This window comes from Arachis stenosperma, chromosome 7, assembly GCF_014773155.1.
Source record: "Arachis stenosperma cultivar V10309 chromosome 7, arast.V10309.gnm1.PFL2, whole genome shotgun sequence".
NCBI classification, from domain to species: Eukaryota; Viridiplantae; Streptophyta; class Magnoliopsida; order Fabales; family Fabaceae; genus Arachis; species Arachis stenosperma.
The window spans coordinates 46,924,717-46,940,652 of NC_080383.1; the positions used below are offsets into that span (position 1 = coordinate 46,924,717).

Sequence of the window (15,936 nt, forward strand, 5' to 3'; positions counted from 1 at the left end):
TGCATTATGCTTGGAAGGGAAGTGGAGGTTCATCATGTGATTGCTTGTGAGATCTACACAATTGCAAATAAAAATTCCACTGAAGCCAAATTGGCTTATCCAAGCTTGATCTCCTTGCTCTGTAAAGAGGCTGGAGTGAAGATGGGAGTAGATGAGTTCATACCCATTGAACATCCAATCACCAAGAAGTCAATGGAAGGACAAGTGCAAGACAACTCTATCAAAAGGAGGGCGCATGAGTTCCTCCCTGAATTCCCTGAAATTGGCTACTGGGCCAGCCTAGAAGCATCTATTACCAAGTTGCAAGAGACTATGGAGCAACTGAAGGAAGAACAGCAGAATCAGAACTGCATGCTCTGCAAATTGCTGAAGGAGCAAGAGAAGCAGGGGCGTGAAATCCAAGAGATGAAACGCCAAAAGCTATCCTCTCAAGCTGAGGGAGCATCCACTTCTCAAAATCAAGGTTGTTGAGTCCTAACTCTGTGAAAACCTCTATCTTTAGGAGCTTATTTTTGCGTTTTTTGTTTTCTATTTTTAGTTTCATCTTATATTTTGAGTCTTGTTCTTAATTCATAATTAATAAAGTTTATGCCTTAAAGTTATGAATGTCCTATGAATCCATCACCTCTCTTAAAAGAAAAATGCTTTAATCACAAAAGAACAAGAAGTACAGGATTTCAAAATTTATCTCTGAAACTAGTTGAATTAGTTTGATGTGGTGACAATACTTTTTGTTTTCTGAATGAATGCTTGAACAGTGCATATGTCTTTTGAATTTGTTATTCATGAATGTTAAAATTGTTGGCTCTTGAAAGAATGATGGAAAAAGAGACATGTTATTGAGGATCTGAAAAATCATAAAATGATTCTTGAAGCAAGAAAAAGCAGTGAATACAAAAATATATATATATATATATATATTTTCGAAAAGAAAAAAAAAAGAGAAGAAAAGAAAAGAAAAAGAAAGAAATAAAGTTGTGATCCAAGGCAAAAAGAGTGTGCTTAAGAACCCTGGACACCTCTAATTGGGGACTTTAGCAAAGCTGAGTCACAATCTAAAAAGGTTCACCCAATTATGTGTCTGTGGCATGAATGTATCCGGTGGTAATACTGGAAGACAGAGTGCTTTGGGCCACAGCCAAGACTCATAAAGTAGCTGTGTTCAAGAATCATCATACTTAACTAGGAGAATCAATAACACTATCTGGATTCTGAGTTCCTGAAGAAGCCAATCATTCTGAATTTCAGAGGATAGAGTGAGATGCCAAAACTGTTCGGAGGCAAAAAGCTACTAGTCCCGCTCATCTAATTGGAACTATGTTTCTTGGATATTTTGGAGTCTATAGTATATTCTCTTCTTTTTATCCTATTTTGATTTTCAGTTGCTTGGGGACAAGCAACAATTTAAGTTTGGTGTTGTGATGAGCGGATAATTTGTACACTTTTTGGCATTGTTTTTAGTATCTTTTAGTTAGTTTTTAGTATATTTTTATTAGTTTTTAGTTAAAATTCACTTTTCTGGACTTTACTATGAGTTTGTGTGTTTTTCTGTGATTTCAAGTATTTTCTGACTGAAATTGAAGGTTCTGAGCAAAAATCTGATTCAGAGACTGAAAAGGACTGCAGATGCTGTTGGATTCTGACCTCCCTGCACTCGAAGTGGATTTTCTGGAGCTACAGAAGCCCAATTGGCGCGCTCTCAACGGCATTGGAAAGTAGACATCCTGGGCTTTCCAGCAATATATGATAGTCCATACTTTGCCCAAGATTTGATGGCCCAAACCTGCGTAGCAATTTGGCCTCAGAAATTCCAGCGTTAAACGCCGGAACTGGCATAAAACTTGGAGTTAAACGCCCAAACTGGCATGAAAGCTGGCGTTTAACTCCAGAAAAGGTCTCTACACGAAAATGCTTCAATGCTCAGCCCAAGCACACACCAAGTAGGCCCGGAAGTGGATTTTTCTGTCATTTACTCATTTCTGTAAACCTTAGGTTACTAGTTTACTATTAATAGGACCTTTTGACATTGTATCAAGTACCTCATGACATTTTACACGTTTCTTTGTGTACATTCCACGGCATGAGTCTCTAAACCCCATGGTTGGGGGTGAGGAGCTCTGCTGTGTCATGATGGATTAATGCAATTACTACTGTTTCTTATTCAATCATGCTTGCTTGCATTCTAAGATATCACTTGCTCTTAACCCGGATGAATGTGATGATCCGTGACACTCATCATCATTCTCAACTATGAACATGTGCCTGACAACCACCTCTGTTCTACTTTAGATTGAGTAGATATCTCTTAGGTTCTTTAACCGGAATCTTCGTGGTATAAGCTAGAACTGATGGCGGCATTCAAGAGAATCCGGAAGGTCTAAACCTTGTCTGTGGTATTCTGAGTAGGATTCAATGACTGAATGACTGTGACGTGCTTCAAACTCCTAGCAGGCGGGGCGTTAGTGACAGACGCAAAAGGATCGATGGATTCTATTCCGGCCTGACCGAGAACCGACAGCTGAATTCCGCTATGCTGTGACAGAGCATATGCAATCGTTTTCACTGAGAGGATGGGAGGTAGCCACTGACAACGGTGAAACCCTACATACAGCTTGCCATGGAAGGAGCCGTGCGTGTTTGATGATGAAGACAGTAGGAAAGCAGAGATTCAGAAGATGGAGCATCTCCAAAACCTCAACCTATTCTCCATTACTGCTGAACAAGTAACCATTTCATGTTCTTTTGCTTTTTACAGTCAATCCTGATAATTTCTGATATCCTGACTAAGATTTACAAGACAACCATAGCTTGCTTCAAGCCGACAATCTCCGTGGGATCGACCCTTGCTCACGCAAGGTATTACTTGGACGACCCAGTGCACTTGCTGGTTAGTTGTGCGGGATTGCAAAAGTGTTATTGCAATTTCGTGCACCATGGTGCCATCATACAGGGTCATATCTGGGAGTTTGAAGTCTTTTGGAATTTTGGTTTTCATGATTTTCCTGGTGAACGGGTCTTGCTCTTTGCGTGAATTTTCTTCGAGATTGGCCCGAGGGGCTTTTAATTTAAGATCGGCTTCCAATTGCTGTAGTTTTTCTTCCAATTTTTGATGTCGCCGCACTTCTCTTTGTAGATATTTTTTGATTTCTCGTTGTTGTTGGGTTTCTTTTTCAAGTTGTTTTAGGCGATCTAGGAGCGCTTCTATTGCCCCCGAATTTGGTGAGTCTTTGTCCTTGTTGGTTTCCGGTGTATCTTGCAGCGTGACATCTGCGTTCTTGTGCGGTGTTCTATCTTCCAGAGCTAAATCGTGGTCGTTGTCATGGTCGTCCGCCATGGTGATGGGATGACTTCCAGGTCCCCGGCAACGGCGCCAATGTTCCGAGGGTTACCTGAAACTCGAGGTCGATCTCGGATGAGATCTTCCGTACTGGTCGTAGCTGGTGTGTCCGGCAGGTGGATGACAGCCAGAGCTGGTATGTCCAACTTGTTGGACTGATGGTGCTGCTGATCCTCTATCACCGAAGGGTGGGGGGTACCTGCAAGGTACTCCGATGCTTAAGTTAGCAAGGGTATTAAGCAAGTTTTATGTAGAATCAGAGTATGAGTTATACCTGGGTGCTCCAGCGTATTTATAATGATGAGATGTGACCTTTTGGATAAGATAAGTTAGTTATCTTATCTTATCTTTATCTTTGAGTTGAGGTCAGCGTATCTTCAATGGAACCGCCTTTATCTCTATAGGCTTGGGTTGCCCTAGGATTTGGGTCGTGTTCCTCTGTTTGGGCCCTTTACTGGGCTTTCCTGTCGATTTGGCCGAGCTCTTTGAGAAGAGGTCGGCTAGTTGGACCTAAGGAGGTTGGTCGCTTTTATCGCCAATCATCCCGGGTCGGGTAACTCGACCCAGGGTATGAACAGTGCCCTATAGATACATGTATGCGAAATAGGAAAATGAAACTAAAGATCCTAAAAGACCTAAAAGAATGAAATGCAAAAAAGTGTTGGGATTAGAAACTTGTCACCTAAAAATGCCGACTGGTCAGACGACCTCTCCACACTTAAAAGTTTGCACTGTCCTCGGTGCATTCAAAGTGAGCAAAGGGGTACGGCGACTCTCCGAGTTACTACCTTTAGCTGGTAGGTCAATCGATTGCTGCGTGTTCTTTCTCCCGCTTCCATTTTTGCTTAAGATGACTCATCTTGAAATTAGAAGGCAGGATAGTAAGAAAAGTAAATGTAAAAGCAAGGAAGCATAAATTGTTGGAATGAGGTAAAAACCACTAGAATGGAGTGAGTGAATTAGTGTGACATTAATGAAACAAGTGTGGGAGTCCTAATATGCATGCGGTCTAGAATACACACTCGCATAAAAAGCTATGTCACCAAAGAAGCATGCACTTCACTCATCCTAGGGTGCTTGAGATGCTCTAAACTCGTAGGTGTAGACAACCAAATAAGCAATAAAGAAGCATGAAAGCATTCAAGCAAATATATAACATATGGATGCATATGATCAAGAAACACAATGCATTGAGTTAAATGCATAACATTCATCAAGAAATTGCCTAATCAAAGTAAGGAGTTCAAATCACATGGTGGCCAAATCATGCAATTCAAAAAGATGTAAGAGCTTGAAGGCAATTTTCATACACTTGGTATTCAAAAATGTTCAATGAAGAAACTTAAGACCAAGTAGCAAATATAACATCAATAAAGGATTCCAACAATGAATATTAACAACAATGATGTTAAAGTAACATCTAATTTAGTACTAAGCAGCAATAAACAGTAAACAACTAATTAACTAAAAGAAATGGTTTTAGATGGTGTTTGGTAGTGTTGGATGATGATTGAAGGATGCAAAGAAAAGAAAAGAAGGAAAAAGAAGGAAAGGAATGGAAAGAAGAGAAGAAAAGAAGAATGGTAAAACAGGGCAATCCATGTGTACGCATGGTGTGACGCATAACCGTGGATAGGTAAAATGGTGTCGACGCGTAAGCGTGAGTCACGCTACGCGTGGTGGGTTATTAAGAGCGGTGACGCGTACGTGTGGGGTAATGCATACGCGTGGGTTGGTTTTGTGCTAGAGGCACAATTCCAGCCCACAACTTGCACAACTCTCGAGTTTTTGGCTGGAAGGTGGAAATTTTGGATCCACGCGTACGCGTGGCTAACGCGTGCGTGTGGATGGTCAAAAAGCTTGGGGTCACGCGTACGCGTGGGGGCACACGTACGCGTGGATTGGTGCTTTGTTTTTCAAAATTTTTCCAAGTTCTTGCACTAAACCAAGCATTCCAATCCCTCAAATAGCTACCAAAACACTATAAAACCTTATTTAACATACTAGACTACCAACTAAACTCAACAAACCAATCAAAATATGAAATTAAGCTAATTTTACCAATATTTACAAAAGAGAAAAATGAAAAGATGTTACCATGGTGGGGTGTCTCCCACCTAGCACTTTTATTTATTGTCCTTAAGTTGGACTTATGGAGAACTCCTCATCAAGGTGGCTTGTGCTTGAATCTATCCTTGAACATCCACCAATGCTTGGACTTCCAATAAGCTCCATTCTTCAAAATCAATAGCTCCAAGCTTTGATGGAGTTCGTCACAAGTTAAGGGCTCCCAAAGTTAATCCTCATGTATTCCCAGATCCCAAATCTTTTTTCTACACCCGTCTTCTAGTTGATCATCCTTAATCCATCCGGGTGGCAAGCAAGAGAGATTCTCAATGTAGTACCAAACTCCCCTTCTAGACCCATTCAATTGAGCACTAGTCCAACCATTGCATCTAATCCTTGAGGTATCAACCATAATGAGCCTTGATGTGCAACGCCAACCACGAAACAACCATCTCTTACGCTTCATCCCACAAAGCACCCTAAGTTGACCATCCGTTTCAAGCAAGACATACTCAAGTGGGATAATAAAGCTAATAGAGATGAGTTTTACCCACTCAAGTGAAGGAGTAGACAGCAACCTAGGCAAAGAAGCTTCCAAGGATCTTGACAAAGCGTATTCAACTCCCGTCCTTCTTTTTCTAAGGACTTCCACCTCCTCACAAGATTTCTCAACTTCAATCCTTTGCTCACCAATTTTATCTAACTCTTTTCCCTTACTCAAATCATACTTGGGAGGATGAGAGAAATCTACCTCCGCATTGCTTTCAAATTCACCGGAAGAAAGTCCTTCAAGTTCAAAGGATTCACCACCATTAGGATATGATGCTTGATCTTCATTGCCATGTGAACTCGATTCTTGCTCTATCCCATCCAATTCTTCATATGGGATATGCCTTGGAGGTTGTGCACATTCCTCTTTGACATCAAATTCAATCTTCGTGGGGGGGGGGACTTTCTTCAATTCTAGGTTCCCATGGAGGTTCCGCATCTCCTAAGTCTTCAAGCACTACTTCTTCCTCTTCTTCAATAATCATAGCTTCCTCCAATTGTTCTAACACAAAGCAATATTCCTCATTTTTCACCGGAGTTTCCAATCTCTCCTTCATGCTATGCTCTTCATTTGACTCTCCACATGTAGCCATGGGAGTACCTTGAGTGTTCAAGCATTGGGAGGCTAATCATCCATTGGGGCTTGGGGTGGATAGAAGGGTTCATTATTTTGGAGAAAGGGTTCATGATAGGAAGGTGGTTCTTCTTGATAGGGGGTGGCGGTTCAACACTCTCCATTTTTTCCACTTGTTGCACAACACACTCCATGGTTGCTCCTGCACAATCATCCTTGAACACGTTTTGCTTGTGGCATGAATCCCATGAATCTATCTTTTGACGGATGGTTGCTTGAAGCCGGTCCATTGTTTCCTTGAGGTGATCCCTTGACTCTCGTTCAAATTGCTAACATAAGTAAGATCATAGTGCCCTTGGATTGATGGACATGGATATTCTTCCATGGAGGGTTGTGGTGGAGAGTAGAATTCATCTTGTGGGTGAAAACTAGCATACATTGGAGGTGGTTCATCTTGGTAATAGTATGGTGAAGGTGGTTCTTAGAGGTATTGAGGTTGGAATGGTGGCGGTTCTATGTGTGGCTCATAAGGTGGTTGGTATGGTGGATATGGATTAGGGTCATATGGAGGTATTTTGTGAAAAGGGGCTTGTGAGTATGGTTGAGGGCTATGTTGAGGATATGGCTCATAGGTATATGGTGGTGATTCTTGATAGTCACAAGGAGATTCACCATAACCATTGGATTGATATGCATCATGGAATGGCTCTTGTTCATAGTTCATTGGTGGAGGTTGTTGCCAAGAGGATTGATCATATACATATGGCTCCTCCCACCCTTGAGTGTCCCATCCTTGATACACGTCTTCATTTAAGCTTCCATTTCCTACAACATAGTTAGAACCAAACTCATAGCCAAAGTGAGAATTCATGGTGAAAAGAGAAAATAGGAAACACAAGCTAACAAGAAACAATGAAACAAAGTTCTAAAACTAGCAAAAACTAACAAGCAATCCAAAAATTAAGCTATTCACATATGTATAATAACCAATAACAAGGCACACAATTGCAATTCTCCAGCAACGGTGCCATTTTGATGAGCGAAAATTGTCTATCGGTAAAGAATTTCTTAATGAAATCTCGTTACAAGTATAGTTCTAAACCAACAAACAATTCCTCAATTAAAAATTTGTTTGTCACAAGTACAAACCCCAATAAAAATAAACCGAAATATTTAAACCTCGGGTCATCTCTCAAGAAATTGCAGGATAGTGTTCTTGTTATTGGCTAAAGATTGCATATTTTTGGGGTTTTGAAATAAGGAACAAGAAATGTAAATGGCAAAAGAAATAAAATAACAACTAAGAAAGTGATGAGCGGATAATTTATACGCTTTTTGGCATTGTTTTTACATAGTTTTTAATATGTTTTAGTTACTTTTTAGTATATCTTTATTAGTCTTTATGCAAAAATCACATTTCTGGACTTTACTATGAGTTTGTGTGTTTTTCTGTGATTTCAAATATTTTCTAGCTGAAATTGAGGGACCTAAGCAAAAATTTGATTCAGAGGCTGAGAAAGGATTGAAGATGCTGTTGGATTCTGACCTCCCTGCACTCAAAGTAGATTTTTTGGAGCTACAGAAGCCTAATTAACGCGCTCTCAATTGTGTTGGAAAGTAGACATCTTGGGCTTTCCAGCAATACATAATAGTCTATACTTTGCTCGAGATTTGATGGCCCAAACAGGCGTCCAAACACCCACCAGAGACCCTTTTCTGGCGTAAAACGCCAGAACTGGCACCAAACCTGGAGTTAAACGCCCAAACTGGCACCAAAACTGGCGTTTAATCTCCAAGAAGAGCCTATGCACGTGAAAGCTTCAATGCTCAGCCCAAACACATACCAAGTGGGCCCCGGAAGTGGATTTTTGCACTATCTACTTATTTCTGTAAACCCTAGTAACTAGTTTAGTATAAATAGGACTTTTTACTATTGTATTTACATCTTTAGATCATTTTTGAGACTATCTTTGAATTACTTTTGATCTCTTGATCACGTTTTGGGGGCTGGCCATTCGGCCATGCCTGGACCTTCATCACTTATGTATTTTCAACAGTGGAGTTTCTACACGTCAAAGATTAAGGTGTGGAGCTCTGCTGTTCCTCATGAATTAATGCAAAGTACTATTGTTTCTCTATTCAATTCACGCTTATTCTTGTTCTAAGATATTCACTCGTACTTCAACCTAATGGATGTGATGATTCGTGACACTCATCATCATCCTCCCTTATGAACGTGTGCCTGACAACCACCTCCGTTCTATCTGCAAGAGCTTGAGTGTGTATCGTTTGGCCTCCTAGTTCACGACACATGGTGGCCTCTCCTGACAACAGAGCTTTCCATTCCGTGAGATCAGAGTCTTCGTGGTATAAGCTAGAATCAATTAGCAGCATTCTTGAGATCCGGAAAGTCTAAACCTTGTCTGTGGTATTCTGAGTAGGATCTGGGATGGGATGACTGTGACAAGCTTCAAACTCGTGACTGTTGGGTGCAGTGACAGTGTGCAAAAGGATCAATGGATCTTATTCCGACACGATCGAGAATCGACAGCTGATTAGCCATGCGGGAAACTGTAGAGGACATATTTTCACTGAGAGGACGGATGGTAGCAATTGACAACGGTGATCCACCAACATACAGCTTGCCATGGAAGGGAGTACGCATGATTGGATAAGGACAATAGGAAAGCAGATGCTCAGAGGGAACAAAGCATCTCCGTACGCTTATTTGAAATTCCCACCAATGAATTGCATAAGTATCTCTATCCTATTTTATGTTTTATTTCTCTTTTTATTATCAAAACCTCATAACCATTTGAATCCGCCTGACTGATATTTACAAGAAGACCATAGCTTGGTTCAAGCCGACAATCTCCGTGGGATCGACCCTTACTCACCTAAGGTATTACTTGGATGACCCAGTGTTGGTCAGTTGCGCGGAGTTGTGAGAAAAGTGTGAACTCACAATTTTGTGTACCAAGTTTTTGGCGCCGTTACCGGGGATTGTTCGAGTTTGGACAACTGACGGTTCATCTTGTTGCTCAGATTAGGTAATTTTCTTCTTGTTTCAACCTTTATTTTATTTTATTTTCAAAAAGTTTTCAAAAATCTTTCAAAAAAAAGTTTTTCTCTTCTTTTTTGTTTTTCCAAAAAAAATTTCGAAAAATTACAAAAAAATTAATAAAATCATAAAAACAAAAATAATTTTGTGTTTCTTGATTGAGTCTGGTGTCAAATTTTAAGTTTGGCGTCAATTGCATATTTTAAATTTTCCTTAAAAAATTTTTGAAAACTCATGCATGGTGTTCTTCATGATCTTCAAGTTGTTCTTGATGATTGTCTTTGTTTAATCTTGTGATTTTCTTGTTTTGTGTCTTTTCTTGTTTTTATGCATTTTCAAATTTTTAGAGTCAAAAGTTTAAAAATTTCTAAGTTTGGTGTCTTGCATGTGTTTCTTTTCTTAAAATTTTTTCAAAATAAGTTCTTGATGTTCATCATGATCTTCAAAGTGTTCTTGGTGTTCATCTTGACGTTCAAAGTGTTCTTGCATGCATTATGTGTTTTGATCTTAAATTTTCATGTTTTGAGTCTTTTTTGTATTTTTCTCTCTCCTCATTAAAAATTTAAAAATAAAAAATATCTTTCCCCTATTTCTCTCATAAATTTTGAAATTTTGGATTGACTCAGTCATTTTTTTTTAAAATTTAGTTGTTTCTTATGAGTCAAGTCAAAATTTCAATTTAAAAATTCTATCTTTTCAAATCTTTTTCAAAAATCAAATCTTTTTCATTTTTATTCTTAATATTTTCGAAAATTTTAAAAATTGATTTTCAAAATCTTTTTCTTATTTTTATTTCATATTTTCGAAAACCTTGCTAACAATTAAGGATTTGGTTCAAAAAATTTCAAGTTTGTTACTTTCTTGTTAAGAAAGGTTCAATCTTTAAATTCTAGAATCATATCTTTTAGTTTCTTGTTAGTCAAGTCATCAACCTCAATTTTCAAAATCAAATCTTTTTAAATTTCTTTTTCAAATCTTTTTCAAAATAGATTTCAATCAAATCTTTTTCAAAATTCAATTTCAAAATCTTTTCTAACTTCCTATCTTTTCAAATTTGATTTTCAAATCATTTTCAATTAACTACTTGACTTTTTGTTTGATTTTAAAAATTTACTATTTCTTATCTTTTTCAAAACCACCTAACTACCTTTCTCTCTCCAATTTTCGAAAACCACTAACAACTTTTTTAAAAATCTTTTTTTTATTAACTAATTATTTTAAACTCTAATTTTATTTTATTTCTTCTAATATTTTCGAATACTAACTAATATTTAAAATAAAAACAAAAAATATTTTTCCTTTTCTTTTATTCAATATTCGAATTCTCTCTCTTTCATCTCTTTCTATTTATTTATTTATTTACTAACACTTCTCTCCTTCTTAAAATTCGAACCCTATCTCCCTCTATGTGTTCGAATTCTCTTTATTTTCTCTCTACCTCATTCTTCTCTTCTTCTCTTTTTCTACTCACACAAAGGAATCTCTATACTGTGACATAGAGGATTCCTCTTCTTTTATGTTCTCTTCTTTTTCACATGAGTAGGAACAAGGATAAGGATATTCTTGTTGAAGCCGATCCTGAACCTGAAAGGACTATGAAGAGGAAGCTAAGAGAAGCTAAAGCACAACTCTCTGGAGAGGACCTGACAGAAATTTTTGAAAAAGAAGAAGACATAGCAGCCGAAAATAATAACAACAATGCAAGGAAGATGCTTAGTGACTATGCTGCACCAACTTCCAACTTCTATGGAAGAAGCATCTCAATTCCTGCCATTAGAGCAAAAAACTTTGACCTTAAGCCTCAATTAGTTTCTCTAATGCAGCAGAACTGCAAGTTTCATGGACTTCTATCAAAAGATCCTCATAAGTTCTTATCTGAATTCTTGCAGATCTGTGATACTGTTAAGACCAATGGGGTTGATCCCGAGGTCTACAGACTTATGCTTTTCCCCTTTGCTGTAAGAGACAAAGCTAGGACATGGTTGGACTCACAACCTAGAGAAAGCCTGAACTCTTGGGACAAGCTGGTCAATACTTTCTTGACCAAATTCATTCCACCTCAAAAGATGAGTAAGCTCAGAGTGGATGTCCAAACCTTCAGACAAAAGGAAGGTGAATCCCTCTATGAAGCTTGGGAAAGATACAAGTAATTAACCAAAAGGTGTCCTTCTGACATGTTTCCAGAATGGAGCATTATATGTATATTCTATGATGGTTTGTCTGAGTTATCCAAGATGTCATTGGACCACTCTGCTGGTAGATTGATGACAAGTCATCTTAGCCTAGTTTCACTAGTTTTTTTCTTTGTTTTTATTAGGTTTTATGCACTTTCTTGCATTCTAAGTAAGTAATTTGGAATGAAAATGCATGAATTCTTTAAATCAAACAACCACCATTTAATTGATGCTAAATCATGAGGTTTGGGCTAAAATTGATTGATTTTTAATGATTTGTAAACCTTGTGAATTTGGTGATACTTTGATTGGTTGTTTTGATTTCTTGTAGGTGAAGAAAAGAAGAAAAGAAGAAAGCATGGCTTAAGAAGTGTGGCTCAAGGAAAAGAAAAGTGTGGCAAAGAACATGAGAAAGCGTGGCACATGAAAGGAGCACAACAAAAATTTCCAAGGAAGCAATGTTTCAATGCTCTGCTCACTTTGTGAGCTGAGCACAATTTGAAGCCAAGAAACAAGGAAAGGAAAAACAATGCTCAGCTCACCAAGTGAGCATTATCGGGCATTCATCAAAAGAAATTCAAGGAAATTGTTTGCCAAATGCTTGCTCCAAGGTTTGAACCCATGACCCAAGGGAAGGAGAGGAGCGCTACTCACAAGGAAAACAAGCCAAAAAATGGCCAAATGCCACCACCAAGATTCGAACTAAGCACCTCAAGGAAGAGAGGAGAAAGAAGCGCTACTTCCTTCACAAAGAAAAATCCAACGCATGCTTCCCTCAAGTTTCGAACCAAGGACCTCTCTTTGAAGGAGCCAATGCTCAGCTCACTTGGTGAGCAGAGCGCTACTCATGGTGCACCACACACAAGCGCGACACGGCTAGGAAGCAGGATGTGCGCAGGACGTGCGCATAAGGCCTCAATGCTCAGCTCAACTTGTGAGCTGAGCATTCCCCTGATGCCTTCCACGCTACAAAAGGATCCACACACAAGGCCTCAATGCTCAGCTCAACTTGTGAGTTGAGCATCCTCCTGGAACCAATTTCTTCATGGGCTGGAAAATTAATTAAAAATCCAATTAAATTCAAATCTTCACCAAATTAAAAGCCCATCCAAATTCCAAAATCCAAGAATAGAAAGTGTATAAATAGGAGCTAGTTTGATGTAATTAGGACCTGGAGAATCACTTTTGAATTTTTCCTTTAACTTCCATTTTCATTTTTGAGCTTTTACTTTGGAATTTAGTTCTTAGAGAATTGGGGAGGAGAATTGATCTCTCTTCTTCCTTGTTCTTGCTTGAGCACTTTTTACTTTTTATTTTGGATCTTGGGTGAAGAATTGAAGAACTTCTGTTTTAATCTCACCTTGGGATCCCTTGCTTTAATTTTCTGCATAATTGAATTTCAATTTCCATTCACTGTTTCATCTTCTACTCTTTTTGCAATTTGCTTTCCTTTATTTCTTTTGCAATTGTTCTTGTTGGATCAAGGAAGGATTTGAGATCTAGACTTGTTTTCTAGTCTCTTCCACTCCTGAGATCTTCAATCCTCTTTTAAATTGCTGCAAATTAAGCATTGCTCATTTTCTGTTCTTAAATTTTCAAAGCATTCTTACTCTTCTGTTTGAGATCTACCTTAATTTAATTCATCTTCTACTTGTCTGTTCCTTGCAATTCACTTGTTCTTGTTTAAATTCTGCAATCCCAATTCCCAATCCCTTTTATTAATTCAAGCAATTTACATTTCTTGCACTTCAAGTTTCAGTCATTTATATTTCTTGCAATATAAGTTTCTACACTTTATATTACTTGCGTTTTAAGATTCGGCTTCTTTACTTTCTTTGCTCTTTAATTTACTGCAATTCTTCCCTTCTCCTTTACATTTCAAGTAATTTAGCTTCTGTTAATCACAAATCACACAACTCAACTTCTATTTGCTTGACTAAATCAACCACTAAGCTAAAATTGCTCAATCCTTCAATCCCTGTGGGATCGACCTCACTCCCATGAGTTTTATTACTTGATGCGACCCGGTGCACTTGCCGGTGAGTTTTGTGTCGGATCGTTTTCCGCACATCAAGTTTTTGGCGCCGTTGCCGGGGATTGAAATACATTGACAATGATTAAGTGAAGTGGAGGTCAAGATCAAGCATTTTTTCTTTTCTGTTTCTTTAATTTTTGATTAACCAACTAACTGTTTGAATTTTTGCTTAAGCTAACTAAAACTTCACTCTAGCAATAGATTGTAGTGTCACTGATTTTGTGTGTTTCTTGTGTTTTGTTTATATGACAGATACAAGAAGAGCTACACCTACCTTTCATGAACAAGACGAACGAACCCTCAGGAGATTAAGAAGAGCTGAAAGAGGGAAAAACATTGTTGGAGAGGAGGAGTCAGAAGAAGAATTTCAAGACATGGAGGAACATTCAACCAATCCACCAGGAGGAGCAGCCAATAACAACAACAATCCACCACAGAGGAGAGTTTTGGCCTCCTATACATTTGCAAATCCTAGACATTGTGGAAGCAGCATTTTAACTCCAAATGTTAATGCAAACAACTTCGAACTGAAGCCACAACTCATCACCTTGGTTCAAAATAATTGCTCTTATGGAGGAGGACCACTTGAAGACCCCAACCAACACTTGTCTACCTTCTTGAGGATTTGTGACACTGTCAAAACCAATGGTGTGCCTCCTGACAGCTACAAGCTACTGCTCTTTCCATTCTCTCTCAGAGATAAAGCCACTCAATGGTTGGAATCCTTCCCAAGAGACAGCATCAATAATTGGGATGATTTGGTAACCAAGTTCCTTGCCAAATTTTACCCACCTCAAAGGATCATTAGGTTGAAGACTGAGGTACAAACATTCACACAAATGGAGGCTGAACCCATCTATGAGGCATGGGAGAGGTACAAGGCTCTAATCAGAAAAATGTCCTCCTGAAATGTTCACTGAATGGGATAAGTTGCAGAATTTTTATGAAGGCTTAACATTGAAATCCCAGGAAGCATTGGATCACTCAGCTGGAGGCTCTTTGCAACTCATGAAAACTGCAAAGGAAGCCCAGAATCTCATTGATATGGTGGCCAACAATCAGTACTTCTTTGCTCACCAAAGGCAACGTCAACCATCACAAGGGAAAGGAGTGATGGAGTTGGAAGGAGTGGATTCAATCCTAGCTCAAAACAAAATGATGTAACAGCAGATTCAACAACAATTTGAGTAAATGGCCAAGAGGATTGACAATCTCCAAGTTACAGCAGTCAACACAAGCCAACCATCAACCACTTGGGGGCAAAATGAAGAAATCCAAGAGGAGCAATAGCAAGAACAAGTCCAGTACATGCACAATCAAAATTCTAGGCCAAATGAAGTCTATGGTGATACTTACAACCCCTCTTGGAAAAACCATCCCAACCTCAGATGGGGAGATAACCATAATCAAACTCAGCAACCATGGCAAAGGAACTCAACTCAAAATAATTGGAAAAACACAAACCACAACAACCAGCCGAATAATAACCAAACCACATACAGAAGACCACAAAACACCTACCCCAATGCTAACCATCATCCATCAAATAACCAAGCCTCTAACCAAAATACTTACCCTCAACCCTCAACACCCCACAATCAGCCAATCTCACAAGACTCTCAGAGAATTACCAACTTGGAGCTCTTAATGGAAAAATTAATGAAGCACCAAAAGATGACAACAAGGAACCAGGAAGCCTCTATGAAGAATATGGAAAGGCAAATTGGACAGCTCTCCAAGTAGATTACCATTGAAAGACCACAAGCTCACTATGAAGTGACACTATTCCTAATCCAAAAGAGGAGTGCAAGGTAATACAGCTAAGGTGTGGAAAAATTCTGGTGAAAAATGAAGAAGCTACCAAGAAGCCAAAGGAAAGTGACGAGAAACAAGCTGAAGGAGAGAAAGCCAATGATGAAGATGCAACAGCAAGCAAGCGGCCTCAAAATCCACCTCAAGAAAAGGAAGACCAGGCACCAAAATCAAGAAAAGAGAAGGAAGCAATGGGAGAGTCAACGAAGGAAAAAAGGCAGGAAGTGAATTTCACACCTCCATTGCCATATCCTCAAAGGCTCAACAAGGAGACTAAGGACCAACACTTCCCAAAATTTCTTGAAGTCTTCAAGAAGTTGGAGATCA

At 38.8% G+C, this 15,936-nt stretch overlaps 1 non-coding gene across 1 annotated transcript; it reads right to left on the bottom strand.

Annotated features, from left to right (window-relative positions):
- Positions 1-11,660: 11,660 nt before the first annotated feature.
- On the bottom strand, positions 11,661-11,764 carry LOC130942769 (small nucleolar RNA R71). Its single transcript, XR_009071321.1, has one exon. It is a non-coding gene; the product is annotated as a small nucleolar RNA R71 (small nucleolar RNA).
- Positions 11,765-15,936: the final 4,172 nt, after the last annotated feature.